Here is a 22,791-nt window from a genome sequence, read left to right on the forward strand (position 1 = left end):
TATATAATTACAGAAAATTACTTGAATAAATACTACAACAGATAAATATTGGTGAACGAAAACAGTGCTCTAATTTTATCTGAGGAGGGGCTGAATTATGCAAAAAAGTTTTGAGTAATTTCTAATTATTATTAATGGAAATTACTCAAAAAATAATAATTACAAATTGCAGTAATTTAGAGTAGGTAACATTTTAATAATAATTTGAAATTAATGTAAATTACTGTTCAGTTATATTTATTAAGCAAAACAGTAAAATCTAATTAGTTACAAATAGGTATTTTCGACAAATAGATTGAACACCGTTATCGTACACTGAAACAGAAATAAAGTTAGTCGTACACTTATGTACATAAATAATAATTGAAAAGAAAAAAGGAGCATAAAAGGAAAACAGTGAAAGTCCAGAACAACAGAAATTAAAAACGGCAAATTTCACCACAAACTTTGCTTGAAGTAGCCTGTTAAAGCTTTGACGCGCATAATTAATTTTATTAATGTCGTTTAAATTGAATCCATCTCTGTCCATTACCATAAAAAGTACAGCCGTCTATCCGAAGCGTTAGGTCGTTAAACGAATTACATTAATGCCTTATTATTACCATAATAATTCTCTACCTATGTAATTTTCGCTTCCAAATTTCTTTTAAAACAATTTCGCAACAATTTATCTTCGCTAAATCAGTCAAATTTTTCGTGGAGCAATTTTAATCAAATGAACGTGTTCTGAAGGTGCTGAAAAACTTGAGCATTCAACAACACATCATATTATATTTGATACAGAGACAGAGAGATTATTTTATATTCTGGAAAATCGAAAAGCTCCCTTGGGATTAAAAAAAACCTAAATCCATAGAGACGAAGTCACGGGCTTCATCTAGTTCATTATCAAATCTTCTTATAATCTGTGACAGTTGTTAACTTCACCCACCTTTTATAAAACTTGCACAATTAAGGTCAACGCTCACGTACTTAAGCACAAATAACTCTTCAGTTAAAAGTGTCAATTATGTGAGAGGTAAGTCAGTGACTACCAATACACTCTAAGGATTGCTATACACATAGTCGGGTCGGCTCATTCATTTTGAAATTTTTTATAAAATAAAAAATCCGACCCAATAAAACTTGTAGAGGTATTCCGTTTCACTGAGATAGCCCTGGGGTAAGGTGAGAGTTGCGGAAGAGTAATAGATGATGTAGAAATATAAGTTCCGTCTTCACTGTTACTCACACTCGTGGGACAGAGCCACGAACCATCTTAGTTAAGCGGTGCATTCATGCTTAATAAATTGTTCGATTTTTAACCCCCGACCCAAAAAGAGGTGTTATAAGTTTGACGTGTGTATCTGTGTATCTGTCTGTGGCATCGTAGCTCCTAAACTAATGAACCGATTTCAATTTAGTTTTACTTGTTTGAAAGGTGGCTTGATCGAAAGTGTTTTTAGCTATAATTTAAGAAAATCGGTTCAGCCGTTTGAAAGTTATCAGCTCTTTTCTAGTTACTGTAACCTTCGCTTGTCGGGGGTGTTATACATTTTTAATTTACACTTGTCATACAAGTCATCCGTTCGGCAAATGTACTCGAATTTATTCAACTCTATTTCGCTTTTAGCGCGTAACCTATCTTCGTCAGATCTAAACTATCTTCTTTGCACGGCTGTGCCACTTAAAGGGGAACCGAGTGTGTATATGCAGGCCGAGCGGCCTTTTTATCAAACATTCCTTTACATACATCCATTTCTACTGACTGTGGTGAGCCAACTATGTGTATAGCAGCCCTTAAGCGTTCAAAACTACGTGGTGAAACAACCTTTCACAAAAAGAAAGAAAACAAAAACATCGAGTTAGGAATCAAAAAAAAAATAAGCAAGGCTCCTGTAGATTCGACGTGGAACGCTCTCACTTAGCGCGCTATTTGACAGACAGTGATAACAGTACAGCCTAGGGCACGCACAACAAAACGCTACCTTTGTCCGCCTACGCGCGCCGCCTTCCCGCACCCCCTGTAACACAAAAACAAGCTACACACCACTCCACCGCTAGGCTTCTTAGGTAGAGGTACACTGTGGATCCGTCGTTTCGACTATTCTGAAACGACAGATCGGCACGACATGTCGTAGGTGAGGTACACTTGGATCCGTCGTTTCGACTATTCTGAAACGGCGGATCGGCACGACATATCATGTCGTAGGCGAGGTACACTCGGATCCGTCGTTTCGATTCTTTTGAAACGACGGATCAGCACGACATTTCGTCGTAAGTGAGGTACGTTTAGAGCCGTCATTTCGACTATTCTGAAACGACGTATCTGTACGACATACGATGTCGTAGGCAAGGTACACTTGGATCCGTAGTTTCGATTATATTGAAACGACGGATCGGCACGACTTAATGTCCTGCGTAGGTTAGTCTCGAAGATCTTTTCGATCCATAGTTTCAATATGTTTGAAACGATGAACCGCGAAGGCAGGTCATCCCATATATCGTTGACTTATACTAAATTTTGTTACTATATTCTTAAGCTATCCTTAAAGATTAAAATAAATAGTTTATTGTTTCGGTCAATCTGATATTGCTGTGATATTTACCTTATTTGAAGATTACAATAGTACCTATTACTTAAGTGTAATAATTAGTATTCTTACTGTTTACTTAATATTTAGCATGCATAAGAGTTCATATCATTTTATAATAATGTATATACCAACGATACCAACCTATTAGTTTATTACTAATTTGATAGAAAAAATCCAAACTCAGACACAATATGTAATACAACTTTTAAAATATTATAATTACAATATCTAACACGTGTGTCCACATATTGTAATAATATATCAATGTTATTTTGTAATTTATACAATTACCTATTACAAGTGTAATATATGTGTGTACCTAATATCCTTGCACAATAATGTATCATTTATCATATTTACAAGGATTGTACTGATTTTAATTATTATTATTGGTGTTATCCTACTTGCGGGCAACAATAGTAAGACACCTGCACTTATTACATTGTAAATGTATTGATAGTATTGCCTTGAGTGACAAGCAAACAAAACGACGTTACTTACTTGAGTAATTTGATATAATATCTGTAAAAAAACGATCCCTAATTAGAATGAGGACTGAGTACCTAAACAATAATAATTTTTCTGCTCATTATGTTATGAAAAATTCTTTGCTATTTGCCACGTTTCTTTTTTAAATAAACTTGAGCATCGAAACCGTATTTACAAAGGACCCGGAACAGGCCATTCAGGATATTAACGATGACTAAAAAGTAATTCACAAACGCTACAGTTCAAAGATAAATAATTCACGATTTATCATGGACGGCGTGAAAAGCCCTGTTCCGATGAATTTTTATGTTTATTAAAGATTCTGATGATCCATTTATCCGGATTTGCCCGGATAAAAACTCGTAACAGGGATGATCGTTACAAATACAGCGAAACAAAAAGGATGAAAAGAAAAATATGGTTCCACTGAGCCGGATGGTAAAGTTTTTGAAACGGTTCGGCTTGGTTCAGTGCGAGTGGATGTTACTTTGAATGTAGAAATTTTTTTTAATCTGTCTCCCGATGCTACAAGTTCTACTCACGTTCGTTTTATGTTTTGCCATTTTGACAGGCTTTACGCAATACTGTCCCTGGCCACAATAAACGTCTCGGTAAAATTATTAGGATTAGGTACGTGGAATTTCATATACTTAGATGAATTTTTTACAAACAAATAGTTTTAACAAAGAAGTGTAAATTAAAAATTTATAACACCCCCGACAAGTGAAGGTTACAGTAACTAGAAAAGAGCTGATAACTTCCAAACGGCTGAACCGATTTACTTGGATTATAGCTAAGAACACTCTTGATCAAGGCACCTTTCTAACAAAAAACTTTAGGAGCTACGATACCACAGACAGATACACAGATACACACGTCAAACTTATAACACCCTTCTTCTTGGGTCGGGGGTTAGTAAATAAACCAGGGCTTTTGAATAGTAAATGGTGCTGCGACTTCGAAGTTAATTTACAAGAAATACAGATTTAGACTTATAATTTTATTTTTGTTATTCTAACATACTGATTACATGTAAAATCCGCTTGTAATTTTCGCGTCGGGGAGCATTGCGTGACATCGTGTGATAACGTAGCGCCACGCTGCTGCATTTATCAGTTTAGCTAAACTAATATATGGCTAAACCAGACCGGCGCCAAGCTCTGTCTCATTACTTGCGAGTACTAACTCCAGCGTGAAATTATCACAGTTTAGCCGGTCATTAGCGCGGTCGCACGGGAGAGATATCCCGGCCGGGTATAAATCTGAATTTAATGACCGCCGGTTCTGATATTAGCGAACAATGTTTTGGAACACGTCCGAGCACGTGCCCCCTCGTGGACTGTTCCTTGTTAGACCTTTGTTTCTTCCTATTGTTGGAATCCTTCGGGTGATATTCAAACTTTTTGTTCGCGAGTTACGGACTATGGCGGAATTTGGTAGATGATATTTATAGCTTGTAGGTAATCAGTTGTTTCAAGTAATCATTATTGTAGGCTGTTAAAATGAACTGTGTGAAGCTAGTGGGAAGTTCCCACTAGCTTCTTAAGAGCATCCCATCCACTCCACGTTCACCAAAAGCAGAGGACAGTGTGTGGTGGCGCGCTCTTGGGAAGGTCTATGCCCAGCGGTGGACGCAAGCAGGCTGATTGATTGATTGAGGTAGTTATTTGAACCACAAGTCACTAATTCTGAGATTGTGCGTACCTATAGATTAGGTATCTCTTATGGCTTATGTTTAAAATTAATATAACCTCACTATACTTGTAGGATTTTATTTATTTTAATTTCATTTTATTTTACTAGGAAATTCTTCAGCTTACAGGAAAAAGTACATAGATGAGACCAGAAGAAAATTAAAGCTAATAACAAGTTTTGACAGATAGAATTTACATAAGAAAAACAAAAACTCGACTGTGCAAGGGGAAAAATTAGTAAGATAAAAACAATAACAATGAGGGGCAAAAACAATTTACAAAAATTCCGACTGAATCACCTTGTTATAGCCCAGAATACGTAAAAGGTTATAGATATTAGATATATCAATTCACACTTTCACAAAACAATATCAATTTGTTGTAAGTATTTCTCACGGCACTGTTTCCACAAGGTCATTTCCACAATCGACTAGCGGTAATTAAAACTACGGTACTGCCGGCAAAGCAACAATCAAGCCGTAGAACCAATAACTTCCGCCTTTTTACAAGCTCTAATAAAGCACAACAATGTTACCCTCCCCTCGAATCCCCATGAATAAATAAGCACCGCCCACTTCATATAATTGACAGCCGAGGTCAGGGTAAAATGTTAGCTGTCATGTCGACGCTGCCCTTTATAGACGGCTATATACAATTTTCAAGTGTTAGGCACGTCAGTTTTCAATCGGTATAAAATCATGCTAAAGGTCATTATGATAGTTTAATGTTATAGTATATTAATTTTACCTGACAGCGGCGAAGCCCAAAAAGTGGATAAGGGAGGGTTTTTTTAAAGGAAAGTTAGCATTGCATACTTAAAATAGCTTTAAATAATTAAAACCTGCATCAGTTATTTTGGGAAATCCCCCTTAAGGGTAGTAAAATAGAGGGTGAAAGTTGGTATGGAATTTTTTTAATTATTGTTATTTTTAATTTGTAATTTGGAAGGTCGGTTGGTGGAATTAGGAAGACCTAAGAGGCAAGAAACCCTCCCCTAAGGGGGTGAAAGATGGTTGGAAGGTTATAAGGTAAGAATGTCCAATGTTTTTGAAGTTAAACGTATGAAAAGCGGCATTAAGTTTACTAGCTTTAAATACTTAAAACCTGTAGATATAAGTTAAAGTAAGTATTATAAGTTAAAAGGACATACATAGTTAGGTATACTTAGTCAGTATACTCCGTGCAAGCTGTTTGTCCCATGAGATCTTATTCAGCGTGAGTTTGTAGAGAAATTGTAGGTGAATTTACTCGTAGTTTCGACAAAACTAACTTTGCTGTACAAAATAACGCGTACCCTTAATACGAAATGACAAGCTTCAGAAATAAAATTCAACTAAAACCCATACTACTCTATCCACGAAGAGAAGCTACGTAGTATTTGCTAGCTACGTAGTAGGTAGAGTATTTGGCTTTTTGTTACGTAATCCCATAAAAATGACAAAAACAAAAAACTCAGTGGCAATCACAAACAAAGCTAAGTTTTCGAATTGAATTTTGAATGTTTTTTGAAAAAAAAAATTGAATTGAATTGCGAATGTTTTTTGAAGACATATTAATTGTGATTGGATGGCCACTCAAATTAGTTAATTAGAATGCTAGCAAACACGAAGCCAGCTGATAGCAGTGATTATAAGATACCACCAAAAAACCAGCCAAGTGCGAGTCAGTTACAAATTCAGGTTTTTCAGATTTTTTCCTTCCTAGGTGCTGTTAGATCTACCTACCTGCCAAATTATATGATTCTAGGTCAACGGGACGTACCCTATAGGTTTTTTTGACAGACACGACAGACGGACAGACCCGACAGATGGACAAACAGACAACAAAGTGATCCAATAAAGGTGCCCACGCACTTGAACGCGTCGCGGCTGGAGAGAATATTGTGCGGGGCGCTGCCGCGACGCGCAGTGCAGCTGCAGTTCATTTCGAGTGCGTGGGCATCTTAAGGGTTCCGTTAAAAAAAGAATAAAAAAATGTATTTTATGTTACTATATGTTAGACAATGATGAAATGTCGTCAAATAATACTTATATACAATTTATTAACCACATGTTACATAGTCTGCAGTCACCTTTATAAAGTCCAATATGTACAAGTACAAAACTACATACGATCCCAGTTTTGTGAGAAACTATCCGACCGCCTCAGGAAGTCCGGCTCAACGATAATTTTATCACTATTAAAGGGATAGAATAAGGCTCGGACTACACCAAGTCATGGTTCTATGATCCACGCTGGGTCTGGTATACCTATCGTTATGGGAACCGACACGGCTTGCTATCGATTTTCGTAAAAACCTTAAGCAAGCGTTCACTTTACCTGTAATTTTACTTGTAATTATAATCCATACTAAAATTGGGTATAAATACGAAAGTGGGTCCGTCTATATTTTGTCTGCTATCTTTTCAGTACTGTTAGCGAATGATGTTTTAAACTAGAAACCATTTTTTTAGTTCAACGATTATCCGGGTTCACTTAAACTAAAAGCAGGATCTCTGCTAAACACGGCAGTCTTGTTGGTTGTTCTTTATTTAGCAGCGCTGCCAATATGACCACGTTACCACGGCCAAAGAAAGTTTGTCACTTCGAAAGCGCATCTTCAACACGGCCTCGGTGCCTTAACCAAAGGATGCGCTTTTTCTATGGTCGAAACGCAGCTACAACAGCCGCTCTATACAAAGTATCAAAAACTTAATTTGCTTTTCCACTAAAAAATGCAAATTTGTATGGTACAACATGCAAAGTACACTTTACAATTGTGCATTGTAAGGTCTGGTCTGTAAGGTCTGCATCTCCTGAAGATGCTCTGGTGTCGGAGCGAAACGTGCGTCGATTGTGTTCTGGTGGATTTGTGTGGTGTGGCGTGGTGGTTTACTTGGTGGTTGGCTTTCCTGCATGCTTAGCAGTGGAAGGGCGGGTGATGCATGTCGCATGCTGCATGTTGTACCATACAGATTTGCCTTTTTTTGCGGATTATAGCAAATTAAGCCTTTGATTCTTTGTATATCATGAACTTTTGCTAAGTAACGCCTGCTTCTATACAACAGCCGCTCTGCAGCGCAAACTAACCTTGCGAGGCTGCCGCGCTATCCAGCTATTAAATCGTCATCATCATTAACCAATTGTCGTTCTCTGCTGAGCGTTGGTCTCATGTATGGACGTCCACATGCCACGGTCTTGCGCTTGCATTCAGTGGTACAGCTAATAGCATTTTAGAAACTAGAAATTAAGATACCGGACTGCAACCGATTGCGTGTACGGTGTAGACCAAGCTTAAAAGGCTAGGAGACTAATAAGACAGGACGGGGTACGGGACGGGGACGCGACGGGACCGACACGGATTACGCTAAACCCACAGAGGAGTTACATAGTTAAGCTTTGTCCGATTTGCCGTAAAGTTAGAGGAGTGCTGCCAAAGAGAACTGTACTCTTAGTACAAGTATGGGTACTTATACATTTCGATAACGTTGATAGATTTTGAAATTCTAAACTGTAACTTCAGAGAAAAACGAACATAATTCTCTCTGTGTCGTATCCCTCATTATTGGGGGTCATTAATGATATATTGTTATAATTAGATAGATAGATAGAAATACTTTATTGCACACAAAAACACATGTAAAGGATAACAACACAGTAAGAAGAAAACAGAAAAAAAACAATTGTGTGCAAAGGCGACCTTATTGCTTGGAGCAATCTCTACCAGGCAGCCTTTGCTGAAAGGAGAAGTTCCAGGAGAAGGAGGAATAATTGTAGGATCTTTCCGCATACTACTCGATTAAGACAACGCGATTGTTTGGTTCATCGGTTATAAAAACATGTTCGGCACCGATAATTTAATGTGTTCTCTAAAGAGGAATCGAAAATACAAAATTCACACAAAATCGGTTACCTATCTAGTTAGCAGCCGGGTCAAACGTTGCTTGATTATTGATTGTTTGATAGCATGCACTATCACAACTTGGCCACACAAACCTAAGTGCGCCATAGTTTAAAAGAGTGTTCAGCGAGAGTGGTCTTCTCCGTTGGTTTAGCCCAAGACGAAGTATTTCCTTATAGATACAAAAAGTACAGAACCTAAACTAAACATGATTCCTAGGGTGGATTAACTAATAAGTAGATACTAACAATTATCTTGTAAAGTTATCGCTTTGGATCCTTGTTAAAGATGAATCAACTTAAACCAATAACTTAAAACCAAAGGTCCATTTTCGTATAACATTATAATGTTTCGTTTCTCACATTATTATTAAGTAAGCTCATGCTAAGCCGACCGGAGGTATGATTAGATTCGATCTGATTCATAGTTCGCCGTCTAATTGCATTTAGATGTTGGTGGACAATTTCTATCTAAAATTGAAATTCGTTACAGTAACTCAAAGTAGAAAAGACAATAGGAATATTATTTCCTTAATGTCGATATACAACATAGTTAATGAAAACAAATATAAGAATCTTTGTCGGAAAGTTTCATACTCGTACGTTATCATCATAAACAACTTTCATCTCAAGAGCATCAGTCACCATTACTTTTTGCAAATGGATTTTCCAGCGCACCTGATTGAATGAAGTAGGTAGGAACAGGTAGGGCACCCTGGGGTCTTCGATCAATCATAACAACATATTGTTTGTCTGTACGGATAACACCGCATCAGTTCTAACGCAAATTTATGAGGGTATGCACGATTATTGATGAATTTCAAGCAACATTAGCGAGTAGATTTGTCGAGCTGGCGTAAAAAAATGGGCCTCAATTTTTTAGGGTACCGTAGCCGAGGAGTAACAATGCCTATCTGTCTATCCGTCTTTCTGTCAGCGGGATGTATCTCATAAACGACGGAAGAAAGTTGGAATTTTCACAGAGTGTGATAACCGCCGCTATAACAACAAATCCAAAATTACAAATATGATATGTGTTTCTTTGTTGGTTTGTTTTTCAATCATGCGCCACGGAGCAAAGTATCGACGTGATTTCTTGATGATTAGTTATAGTTAAAGACATGGAGACTGACATAGGCTACTTTTTAGCCCAGAAAATCAAAGTGAACAATAAATCCACGTAAATGAAGTTGCAGACATTAGCTAGTACCTAATAAAATTGTTAAAATGGCAGCCATTTAAAAAAAATTACGTGTCTAGTACAATTACTAGTAGTAGTAGTAGTAAATTAATAGTAGTAGTATCTTGTACGGAAACCCATCATGTGCGAGTTTAACTCGCACTTGACCCTTTTTTTGAGTTACAGGTAAGATTGATGATGAATGGGAAAATAATAAATGCCATGGCGGCGCTTTTTAGGTGGAATTTTTTGCAAAATTTCCTGTGAATTTTGCCTTTGGCTACCTTCCGAAATTCACGGCTGCAATACCTAAATGCCTTTGCTATATATTCAGATACTAGCTGATGCCCGCAGCTTCGCCCGCGTGGATTGGTCAGATCCCCTGCAGCATCAGGATTGAGGAGTTGGACTCCAAATTTTTTATGAAACAATGTCGCAAAGTTCCTCTATCGATTAAAAAAGAAATGACGCAAATCGGTTCAGAAATCTCGGAGATTTCGGTGTACATAGGTAGAAAAACACAACTCCCTTTTTGAAAGTCGGTTAAAAAAGTAGCCTATTTTACGCCCTGGTCAATCCTCTACTTGCCTGTGAAAGTCCCGTCAAAATCGGTTCAGCCGTTCCAAAGATTAGCCTTTTCAAACAGACAGACAGACAGACAAAAATTTTAAAAACGTGTGATTCAGTTATGGTATCGTTCAAATAACCATATGAGCTTAATATGAGGTAGTTATTTCGAAATTACAGACAGACACTCCAATTTTATTTATTAGTATAGATTGGCTGTTCTGGCTAGGATCTCTTCTTTTGTTTTATTAGTGATTTTCTTTATATTAGAATAACGTTTGTCTAGAGTGATTTTTTGTGAAAATTCGTATACCTATATCGGATTATATGAACTATGCAGATATGGGAAAGTGAGCATCGCTAAAGATTTTATTTTATAAAATTCTGCAGTCTTAGCATACGTCACGACAGTCATTTTCGTAAAAAAAATTCGTCAAAGTCGTAATTGAACCCACTTGTCTAACAGATTTATCTTTTGCACGACAGTGGTTCAAATGATTTCAAGTCCCAGCCTTATGTCAGGCACTGTCAATGTATTTATGTTTAAGTACAATAGATATTGATGCACGCTACAATAACCTGGAAAATTCTGTGTTTAAAACTTGAATATGGTGATAATATTGGCCCTTCTCACTATGAAGCGCTTGGAACTTGGTCAGGCTAAGCGAGCTGGATCATCACATGAATTGAAAGTTTTAGAATTATTCTCAAATAGTATTCTTAATTATGTAGCTGTTCTTTTTATGTATACCTTAAAAGAAGTTTCAGTTAAGAAATCATTAAAGCTATATAAATTAATGTTCGCAGATCCAACCGAAAATTCATCTCCTGTTAACGAATTTGTCTTGCTTTAAACATCTTTTTACACTGACTTAACTAAAAGAAGCTATTCAAGTCAAAGCCATTCCACACAAATTCACTTGAAATTGCTTCCATGTAGCTTTAGTCTGTTGGAGCGAAAATTTCAATGTTCAGTTGATTCTATTAATTAACGATGTCGTGCTCGCCCCATCGCGCCAACTTTGAATAGCCAATTACATTGATAATTGGAGGTCGCGCAGGTGTCTTGGGGACAAAGACGAATGGGAGTATGGTCCAAGTTGAAAGATGTTGCTAATGTGTAAAGACAATATTATAGGGTCGATGATTTTGTCGTAATCGCTCTGCAGTCTGACCTCAAAATTATAGATATACCAATTCCTTCAAAATGAGTACGTCTACAAAGTCATCACCTTTGCCGAAGCCCACAAAAATAGGCTTCACCACCACGTTAATGTTAAGGCAATCCAATTACTCAATGTAACGAACACAGTGAGAAGACTAAAAAGGACTATACCTTTTGAGTTAGTCTCTTGTATGGACTTCACGCTACGGTCTTGCATCGACTCCCTGCAACTCGTTTGCAGTCATTTGTCCACCTAGTGGGCAGATATTCCAACGCTGCGCCTTCTGGTGCGCGATCGCTATTCTAGTACCTTGGTATTTTAAGTCCATCGGTTTTTAGAATTAAGTATGAGCCCTGCCTGTTGAGCTATGCCAGCTACTGTAGTCCCCCTATAAATGTCCAGTAATGGACATCCATCGGTCGACAATGATTCCCGCTGCACGTGTATGAATTAATCCACCATTGCTGCCTACACGTAGGTTTGGTTATATTTTGTCCGCACTGTACACAGTACGTGATGTTTACTATAGTCGGTATCACAATGAAGTTATTACGGCCGACGAAATAACAAGGGTCGCAAAATTGTTTGTTGAGATATCTATATTAACCTGTGTCAAGGCGCGGGCGTGTGGATACGTGCGGCCCAAAGCACTTAAAACGTCGGTACACCTTGTATATTGGACATCTATTTACCCGACTGTAGAGGGTTTATGATTTTAGCAATGTTTTTGTGATCTCAACCGATGGACCGTTTATTTCCTCGTCCTTATCTATAGTTAGTTACCGGCAATGACATCTCTCTGACCTGCGATGCAAGGGCGAGCTCGCGCATGTATTGTTCCACATGCTCGTGTACTGTTTACGGATGTAGCACTCACAATAATGCAGATGGCGAACGCGGAGTGCGGCGCGGCGCGCGGGTTTATGTGCTCCTCTCCATTGACGCTTAAAAAATGCTATTGCCACGCGTCTTGCAGTTAAGTTCATAGATGATTATTTGTTTGACGCGCACTATACCTAATAATAAATTGTGAACGCCCAACGAGTAAAATGGCGACGATTGTATGAAAAATCATGATTTAAAAAATTATGAAACACGAGTACAGTTGCTGTATTGAACGTTTAAAAAAAGTTATGGCCAATGGGGTATCATAACATTGAAATCTGTTCAGACATTGAAGTTAGGTATGATGGAATAAAGAAACGCACATACATTTGCATGAACCCTGAAAACATTACACTCCTTTTTTGGTCAGTCGCGTAAAAGTAAATAGCTTTAGATACACATAAATACTAAATGATGCCCGCGATTTCGTCCGCGTGGATTTAGGTATATCAAAAATTCCGTGACGACGCTTTGATTTTCCGGGATAAAAGTTGCCTAAATCAATTTCCGGGATGCAAGTTCTGTACCAAAATTCATACAAATCGACTAAAAGAATGGGCCTTTAAAAATCCCGTAAGATTTCTTTGATTTTCCGGGATATAAAGTAGCCAATGTCCTTTCGCAGAATGAAAGTTAACTTTTTACCTCATCAAAGTCGGTTAAGCTGTTGGGACGTGAAAAGCTAGCAGACAGACATACTTTCGCATTTATAATATTAAAGTATGGTTTATGGGTTTGGATTGTGCTCTCACAAAACCGAAATTATATTCTATGTTAATGAAAGTTGGAGCTAGGAACATACTGTGTAAGATGAAATAGCTACTCTCCAAGTTGATGGATCGATGACGTCCCAGAAAGTGATTATAGGAGAAACAACATCAGCCTGTAGGGTGCTGTAGGTACGCGTACGTGGCATTTCCAAGTAAATATCTATCAGTTTCAGTGAAATAATACACTAGGCTTAATAATAATAATATGACAGGCTAAAATACCCAAGTTGAAACAGCTGTTAGTACGAGATAGAGTTTGAGAGCGCAAAATATGCTTAAATCAATACAAACATCTACTAAAGCAGACAAAAGTTGTTGTAAGCTAAATTTTTCAGTGTTCAACATTTGTTCAAGTAGGTACACTTTTTTCTATGAATATTCGTTAATTTTATAAAACCGTTCATTCATGTCACAAGTTTGACCCGAGGCCACTAGTAGCCATGCCACCGACGGACCACGTCTATCGAGCTTTGACAATGACAAGCTCTGAAACGCATCTTCACCACTCGGAATAATTCACATTAAACTGACTGCAACCCATACTTAAGAGCGCACAAAAAACTTTACTTCAGAGAAAGATCAACTAAAGTAGAAAAAAGCCTCAGAAAATGTTTTCCATTTTTGACGTGACAACGTCTTATAATTCGATAGAGCCGGCTGCACGCACGAAAAAACATGACTCATGCGGCGTTACCTCGCTCTGAGGCGTTCCATGTAAGGCTTGAAGTGCAAGCGAGAGCGCGGAACGAGCGACAAAGAAGCACAATCGGCCTTTGTTGTCACGTTCAACTATCGTCAGTAAACCGACTTTACAGACAACCAATTTTTTTTCTATGAAACAGTTATTCGTTGATTTTATAAAACCATTCACTCATGTCACAAGTTTGACCCGAGGCCACTAGTAGCCATGCCACGGACAGGCCACGTCTACCGAGCTCTGACAGTGACAAGCTCTGAAACGCACCTCCACCGCTCGGATTAATTCACGGGCAATAATTAAACGCTGTATATCAGAACACGGTGCAATACCAATTTAAACTGCCGATGTTTTTAGTATAATAATAATATGATGATGAAGTTTTAATTAAGTCTGATCTTTGTTGAAAGCTTGCGTCATAATATTTTAATTTGGATAATTTCGTTTTCAGCGTTATTTCACTTTCATATAAACTACTATGTTTTTCCATTATATATTAAAAATTTAAATATGAACGGGATTATAATATTCACAGCCGTAGCCAAGTCGACGTACCGACATACACATTAGGTTACATTAAGTTGACGCCTGGTTGACAGCGAAGCGTAAGGCGATACGATGATGATCCCTTCCTGATGATTCTCACCTTTGAAATTGTGATGCTTGTTATGTGTGCTATCACCTTTGAAAGTATCGAAATTACGAAATCAAGCAGGTAGGTGTGTCAAACTAATTTTCTAAGTAATTATACAGTCACCCACATAAAAGTGCCAGCACTTTTGCTAATGCCATTTCCATCATTAACAGGGCTCTCTCCGTCACTTACTCCATACAATCGTAGTCCCAATTTCATTTGAATATTAAGCAACCAAAGTCCATGAAATTTTGCAGACATATTCTAGAAACTAATATTTGTGCCGGTGGTATTTTTCATTTTTCTAAAAATATGTAATATAGTTTTAAAATTACAGGGGCTCGAAGATTTGTAAGTGAATTTTTAAGACCGCGTAACTTTGAAATCGAATATTTTAACGGAAATCTGGAAAACCACAGGCTAGATATTAGTTCCCGGAACGTTTCTACAAAATTCCATTGAGTATGATTGGTTAGTATTCCAATGAGAGACGAACTACGTTTGTATAGAGCGAGTGACAGAGAGACCCCTCTTAAGCGGTTATCTGATTAGTGGACCCGAAATTTTGGTCAGGATGAAGCAAGCAGGGGGTCAAAATGGGGTAAAAAGGGGGGGTAGACATTAAAACGCTGTTATCCGAGTCGTTAGGCCTAATAAATGTACTAAAGATAACAGTACAATATGGTTATAATCCAGGTCACTTTGCCTTTCAACTTCAAAGCATAAAAGATTTTTATCTCATCATTAGGTATTGTTAATTGGAGACTACCTGTACTTTTTTAATTTTTATAATGAAATGAAATGAAAATTTACTTTATTGTATACCAAATGCTATAGGTCTATGACTAAATGTAAAAATAAGTAAGAGACAATAAGAAGCTTATATAGAATTATACATTATCAAGCTTTGCATAAAGTTGCCTTCAAACTACGGAAATATTTATATAATATATTATATTATATTCCGTAGTTTGAAATCAACTTAAGATTTGCCCAAACAAACACTATCCTATTATTACTATCTTAATTAATTGAAAGCAATAAATTTGTTCAAGTCCCTGGCATTTTCAATCAACCCTTCATTGCATGCGCTTCTGATGTACTCGAAATGCGGTGCGGTGGAAAATGCCACACGCTTGTATGTAGTGGAAACTTCATTTAACAGTCATAATTGGCGGCATGCGCCGTTTGATTCTGTAACGCTTCTTTAATATTTAATAGAATAGAATAGAATAGAATACATTTTTATGCAAATAAACTTTGACAAGTGCAAACCAAGACTTGCAATGCAAAAACAAAATGTCAAAACAACTTGTCGGAAGCAATAAATTCGTTCAAGTGTCTGGCACTGTCAATCAACCCTTCATTGCATGCGCTTCTGATGTAACATTAAATGCGGTGCGGTGGAAAATGCCACACGCTCGTATTTAGTGGAAACTTCATTTAATAGTCATAATTGGCGGCATGCGCGGTTTGATTCCGTAAAGCTGGGATGCAATTAATTTATCGAAATGATATATCTATTACGCATTATGTTATAGCAATGTGTTTACTATTGTGGCGGATATAGACAATTATTTGATTAAACTAATTGAAAAATACGTGGTTATAGTCGTTTTAATGATATTTTTGATTAGTAATTTTTATATTTAAGTGTTTTATAATATCAGTACAATCTAATTTTTAAGTTTTGTTCAATAACAAGAAGTAGGATAATTTATTGATATATATTTCAACATTTTGCAGTTGAACACTAAATAAGTACTGTTACATACCGGAACGCTCATGGATTCATCTCAGTACTTATCTGTCCACATATCTGTCTGTCTGTCTATCACAGCTGTTTTTTTCAGAAACTACTTATCCTGATAAGCTTAAATATAGAACAGATACAGAATCTTTTACTTCTATTGTAATTTACTTCTATTGTAGTAAAAAAAAACTATCACTGATTTATAAACATTTCAGCGTTTATAATGTTTTAAAAGCATCGAAAAGTAGTTTTATTTTATTTTAAAACAGGGTCGACAAGAAACTACTGTTTGTGTACGTCAAAAATAATTTAATTGAAAAAATGTGATTAGGAAATAATTATGTAAATGCATTTTTTCACGTTCTTTTGAAATGGGAACTGAACCACCTCCTTTTTTAAAGGCTATTAATAGAAGAAAGACCAGCTCTCCGAAATTCATGATGCCTCATAATAGAAAGTGCTCATTCAATTTATTATTCGCTAACCGTAAACACTACCAAGGAATTGTTGATAAGATTTAAACCGCTTTCAGTTCCAATCTCGACCGCCACAGCTCAGATAGCATTAAAATGCACAAAACAAACTAAAACCCCACCGAGTGAAATTATTACGGCGCTTTGTCTCCAACAAGCCTCAAACTTTTAATTGTTTACAATAAAAACTTTTATTATCATACACGGAACAAGCGTTTTTCCTGTTACGGTGAGCACATTTCGTTTTTTTTTTTGTTACAATGTGAATAGAATTCAGGTTTTTAATGTACGAGAACAATTCCTATTAAGAGACAAAGGAGCTGTTTTGTTTTGCACTAAAATGATTATTTTGCAAGGAGATTTACTGCATAAAAATTACGAAAAATACATTTTTATAAAAATACAAGAGTGCGCGAGAATCGGGAACATTTTTACGTGAATTTTTAGGGTTCCCCAGTAAAACAGGGAACTTTTATAGACTCTCTGTCTGTCTGGGGTCAAAGCCGTTATAAAAATAAACTATAAGCGTTTTAAGATTGAAAATTATTTATAGAAACTTATTACAGCTACGCTGAGGCTTATTAAAATTTTGAGAATAATAAATTTTCAGGGACTAAACATAAGGTGTGAGTCGAAAAAATATTTTTGGGTTACCACCTTGTAAAGCACACTATCCAAATGTGGATTAATAAACTTCACACACCTTTGAAAATATTGTGGACAACTCCTATCATTCTTTTTTTTTATTTTTGTAAAGGTACGCGTACTATACCCGATTGTTTAGTTATGGAGTTTAGTTTAGATAGTTTAGTACAGTTAAGGTTTGAGTGTTTTATATACGTATTGCCTGTCATTTAATTACTGTACCATATATAAGGCCGAAGCCTTAACCACTAGGCCATGTTACACAATAATCTATTATGTTGATATATCGCGTCTGAATAAAATTCTTACAGTAATTGTATGAAGATTGCTCAGAATCAGAAAGGCAGGTTTCGGTCGTTGAGCAGTTTGAAAGAGATAAGAAGGTATAATGTACTGTCATCATTCCGGGCAATTGTCGTTATTGCGTCATTAAAGAAGCTATGTACCGGCCTCTGTCGATCGCTATTTCCTCTGGGAGTTCCCATACACCTCATTGAAGGCGGGTATAGAAAATAGAAGGATTAATCAATAAGTGTGTGTGTGTGTGTGTGTGTGTCCACAAGATGGACAAACGACATCAAGCAAGTCACAGGCAGCCCCTGGATTCAGGCAGAACAAGATCATGTCGTGTGGAAATTCTTACAAGAGCTTTATATCTAGCAGTAGACGTTTATCGGTTATTGAAGATGATAATGAGTCTTCTAAAGATATATAGTATATGTATACATATATCTTTAGAAGACTACATACTACTACTACTACTTTAAACTTTTGTAAACTTTTGTAAAGTAACTTTTGTAAAGTAGTACAAGTATATACTATACTAAGTATGTAGATATATAGTATTCTAAAGATTCTCTACAGACATTTGGAGGTTATTTATTTATTTATTTATTTAATAATCGGACAACACAGATCCATTAGTGTTAGTAACAAAAAACTTAAAAATTATGTTAGTACTTAAACACTAAGTAGTTAGTAACAATACAAACTTAGAAACTATGTTAGTACTTAAACACTAAGTAGTTAGTAACAATAAAAAAAAAAAACTTAAAAACTATGTTAGTACTTAATTACTAAAAGGGATTTAGTCCTCTGCATGAGTTTCCCCAGCAGAGGATCATCCGCCTTATCACTAATCATACGCAGGATGCTGTTGCTGCTTCCACGGACTCTGCACAATAGTGAGGCTGTTGTCCTGCGCCAGACGGCATCAAAGCCGTCTGTCCGCGCCTTGGTAAACATAGCCGATGCACTGCAGAACCGAGGTTGCCGCAACAGAATCCTGAACGCATTATTGTATTGGACTCGCAGAGCATTGTAAGCCCTTTGCGTGTAGTGAACCCACAGGCTTGCTGAGTATAAGGATGTACAGTATGCCTTGAACAGTGTGATTTTCACAGCATCTGTACATCGGGCAAACCTTCGGGCCACCATATTCGCTCGGACCGACAATGCCCTGCGTTCCCTTTCCATATCGTCATCATCCTTAAGGTCCTCGGTTAACAAGTGTCCAAGGTATTTGAATTTGTGAACTCTATTAAGAGTTACTCCATTGAGTTTTAAAGGTGGAACATACGTTGGACATTTGGTACCCGCCTTAAAGATCATGACTTCCGTCTTCCTGACATTATACTTCAAGCCATGTGTTGCAGCATATGACTCACATACCGCAAGCATCTTGCGAAGCGCACTGATTGAAGGAGCCAGCAGCACCATGTCATCGGCATAGCTAAGGTTGTTGACGCAGACACCGTCTACGTAGCAGCCTACCGGCATACTGCTGAGTCCCTCAATCAGCTCGTTCACGTACAGGCTGAAAAGCAATGGTGAGCTCAAACCACCCTGTCTGACGCCACATTCCAGCCTGTACGCGTCCGAGAGCTCATTCGCCCACTTCACTCGGTTCTCCTGACCTAGGTACCAATATTTAAAAAGACGATAAACTTCTGGTGGCAACCCTGTCTTTTTTAACTTAAGCCACAGATTGTCATATGGCACCAGATCAAAAGCCCGTGACAGGTCCAGGAAACAAGCATATACAGGAGTGCGTCTGTCAGTGTAGTACTTGACAGTATGCTTCAAACTCAGGATTGCAGTCTCTGTTGACAGTTCGGACCGAAATCCGAATTGAATCCGAATTGATCGGTTATGGCGGAATAAAAAACTTACATACATAAACCCTAAAAACATTACTCTCCTTTTTTTGGGCAGTTGTATAATAACGTCGAGAGTATTGGACGTGCCAAATAAATAAATAATTGGTATGAGACTGATATCTGCATGGTTAGAAAACTTTTTCAGCCAACAAAAGACATTGCAATACTACAAAAGATACAGTTCTAAATGGCCGCTATTTAAAGTAAAAAGGCTCAATTTAATACTCCAAACAGCTCGCTTGCAACAAACAATTTCGGTCAGGCTATGATTAACTGTCAGCGTTAGCAATTTTCATTATAGCGTCGTTAAAGAAACTTCGTAGCAAGCTTCTATCCCTTGGCCGTTGTCTCGCTTGATTAATTTACTGGGGCTCCTCTAATACACCTTGGATCACGGAGCTTGGGGAAATGGAAGCACTACAAGGCGTACTATTTTATTACTGACCCGATAAAATCCCCCAAAAGGCCCGGTTTTTACTTAATTGGAGCGGAAATATGTGTGCAGTCAACCAATCATATTCTTAATAGATGACGTAAACAAATTATCACATAATCTTTTGGATGGATTTAGGTTATTAAAATCCCGAGAAAAATCTCCGATTTTGCGGGATAAAAAGTAGCCAATCTCAGTCACTCTACAAGTTTTTAATTATATCATTATAATAACACAATTTCGCATTTATAATTATTATTTATGGGTATGGTGGGTGATGTTATATTATTATTAATTATATTTTTTGTGTACAGTATATTAAATTTAAAATATTGAGAGCGTTATTCAGTTTTTGCATGCAAAACCACTTTTATCTATTCATATCACGATATATTGAGTCTACTCGACTACTTTTGAATTCGTCTGGGATTTTTAAACGCAAGCTAATCACGCAAGTGTTCTTTAATAGATTCAAATTGATTGATATTGTTATTCAGCCAACATGTTATGAAGACTTTAGAAAGTTGCTTATTAAAATAATCTCAATACTATTTTTTACTTCTATCTTCATTCTCCCTGCCCTGTCTTTCTGTCTTTTTCTATTTATTTCTTTTTTTTTTTTAAATTGATGTTTTTAGCCAAGTTTGTTTTTTTCTTAAGTGACGGTCATTGTTTACCACTTCTTAGAATAATAGTCAAGTCACTTTTCTATATTTTTATTTAAAACAAAAAAATTTTTAGGTTCTCTATTGATTTTTATATACAAAACTAGCCTTAATAATTGTGCGCGTGGATTACGATATGTTGAAAATCCTATTTTCCTGGCAGTCTGGCTGCATCTTTATCCTAACCCGCGATATAAATTTATCCTATGACCATTTCCAGGATACAGGCTATTTTTGTGCTCTTCATAGAGATCGGTTAAGTAATTGAGGCATAAAATAGTAAAAAACAAACGAACCTAGACGCATTTTCGGATTAATTATAATATTAAAGGAGATTAACCAATTTTGCTGTCACATCTAGATGATCTTAGTCTGTGCAAAAGGGGACAGAGACGCAGTGTAACCACGTAGCACGCTGTTGTTTTATTTAAAGCCTGCGAGCGTATTTAAGTGAACGTCGTTTAATTTACAGATGTTTAGTTTGTAGCGGGCTTCTAAAAAGGAAATCGATGGTTAAGTATATTTTTATATCCAACTAGCTGACGCCCGCGACTTCGTCCGCGTGTATTTAGGTTTTCCAAAATCCTGCTGGAACTCTTTGATTTTCCGGGATAAAAAGTAGCCTATGTGCTAATCCAGGATAATATCTACCTCCATTCCAAATTTCAGCCAAATCCGTCCAGTAGTTTTTGCGTGAAGGAGTAACAAACATACACACACACAAACTTTCGCGTTTATAATATTAGTAGGATGAAATAATACGTTTTTACGTTTGGTCATATTTAATAGATAATGCTCGCAACTTTGTCCACCAGGATTTATGGTAAAGTAGTCTAATATGAAAGGAAAATGTGACTGACTGACTGATCCATCAACGCAAAATTCAAATTAATGGGCGGATCGGGCTGAAATTTAGCATGCAGATAGTTATTATGACTTAGACATTCGCCAAGAAAGGATTATTAAAAATTCAATTCCCAAGGGGGTAAAATAGGGGATTGAAATTTGTGTAGGCAGGTCAGCAGGCAGGTCACCAGGATTATATTTTGTTGTTATGCATCTGAAATATATGAAAATTTCAACTCTCTACCTATTACGGTATGAAATAGGTATATCTCGCTGACATACAGACAGACAGGTGGATGGACAGCGGAGGCTCAGTGGTATATGTAAAGGAATATGTAAGTATAGCGTGTGAATTTAAATTTCATCTTCTAGATTACTTACAGAATACAATATTGTTTTCGAAACAGTTAACAATCTTTTATCGTTACAGCGTCAGCTTATTAAGTTTATATGAAGTAATATTGAAACTTCGCGAAGTTTTGCTAGATGCAAGCCCGCTATACATATTACACGTAAAGTAAAATTATTATGCACATGCAGATAATATATTACAGAGCTCAGTCGTAGATCTGATATATTTTTGCCACTATACTAAATACCCCCCTCATCATCATCATCATCACCATCATGATCAACCCATCCTCAGCCCACTACTGAGTACAGGTCTCCTCTCATGAATGAGAAAGGTTTAAACTATAAGTAATCTGCCACGCTGCAGCTTTTCCAATATGGATTAGCAGACTTCACACACCTTTATTATGGAAAATTTTTAGGCATGCAGATTTCCTTACAATGTTTAATGATATACAGGCTGTAACCAGAACACTAGCAAAAATGAAAACAGGTGGTAATACAGATGATTACTGATAAGACACAACAAAAAAACGCGAAATAAAAAAGTAAAAAAACCTGTATTTTTAAAAGTTCACAATATATTGCAAAATATGTAAAACATCTGACTAACGCTAGAGGTCATCGAACGTTGCGTAAGTAGGCCACTAGGAGTCAAAGCCGCGTCGTAGGTGGGGCATTGACTTGAAGTCTCCACGCTATACATTGCGAGTTTGAAAAATACTAAATCAGTAAAACTACCAAATAAGGTAATTTATTTATGAACGTTATTGGCATTGGATTGTGTTTCGATAGTGTTATGATTACGCTAAGTTTTCGCTAGCATCCTGGTTACACTCTGTATAATTGCTTAAAACGCACACAAATCCGAAAATTTAAAGGTCAAAGTTAAAGGTTAAAAAAATGCCCAGAATCGAACCCCCGACCTC

At 36.9% G+C, this 22,791-nt stretch overlaps 1 protein-coding gene across 7 annotated transcripts in view; it reads right to left on the reverse strand.

Annotated features, from left to right (window-relative positions):
- LOC123869656 (CUGBP Elav-like family member 4) overlaps positions 1-22,791 on the reverse strand; it is an 895,280-nt gene that overhangs the window by 200,614 nt on the left and 671,875 nt on the right. For 2 of the 7 annotated variants that reach the window (XM_045912651.1, XM_045912650.1), the window contains exon 3: positions 1,968-2,003. The exons of the other annotated variants lie outside the window; for them this stretch is intronic. The gene's annotated coding sequence lies outside the window, so the exon portion shown is untranslated. The remainder of the gene's footprint in view (positions 1-1,967; positions 2,004-22,791) is intronic. 7 annotated transcript variants of the gene reach the window in all.

The sequence above is a fragment of the Maniola jurtina genome, chromosome 11 (genome assembly GCF_905333055.1).
Source record: "Maniola jurtina chromosome 11, ilManJurt1.1, whole genome shotgun sequence".
Lineage (NCBI taxonomy): Eukaryota > Metazoa > Arthropoda > Insecta > Lepidoptera > Nymphalidae > Maniola > Maniola jurtina.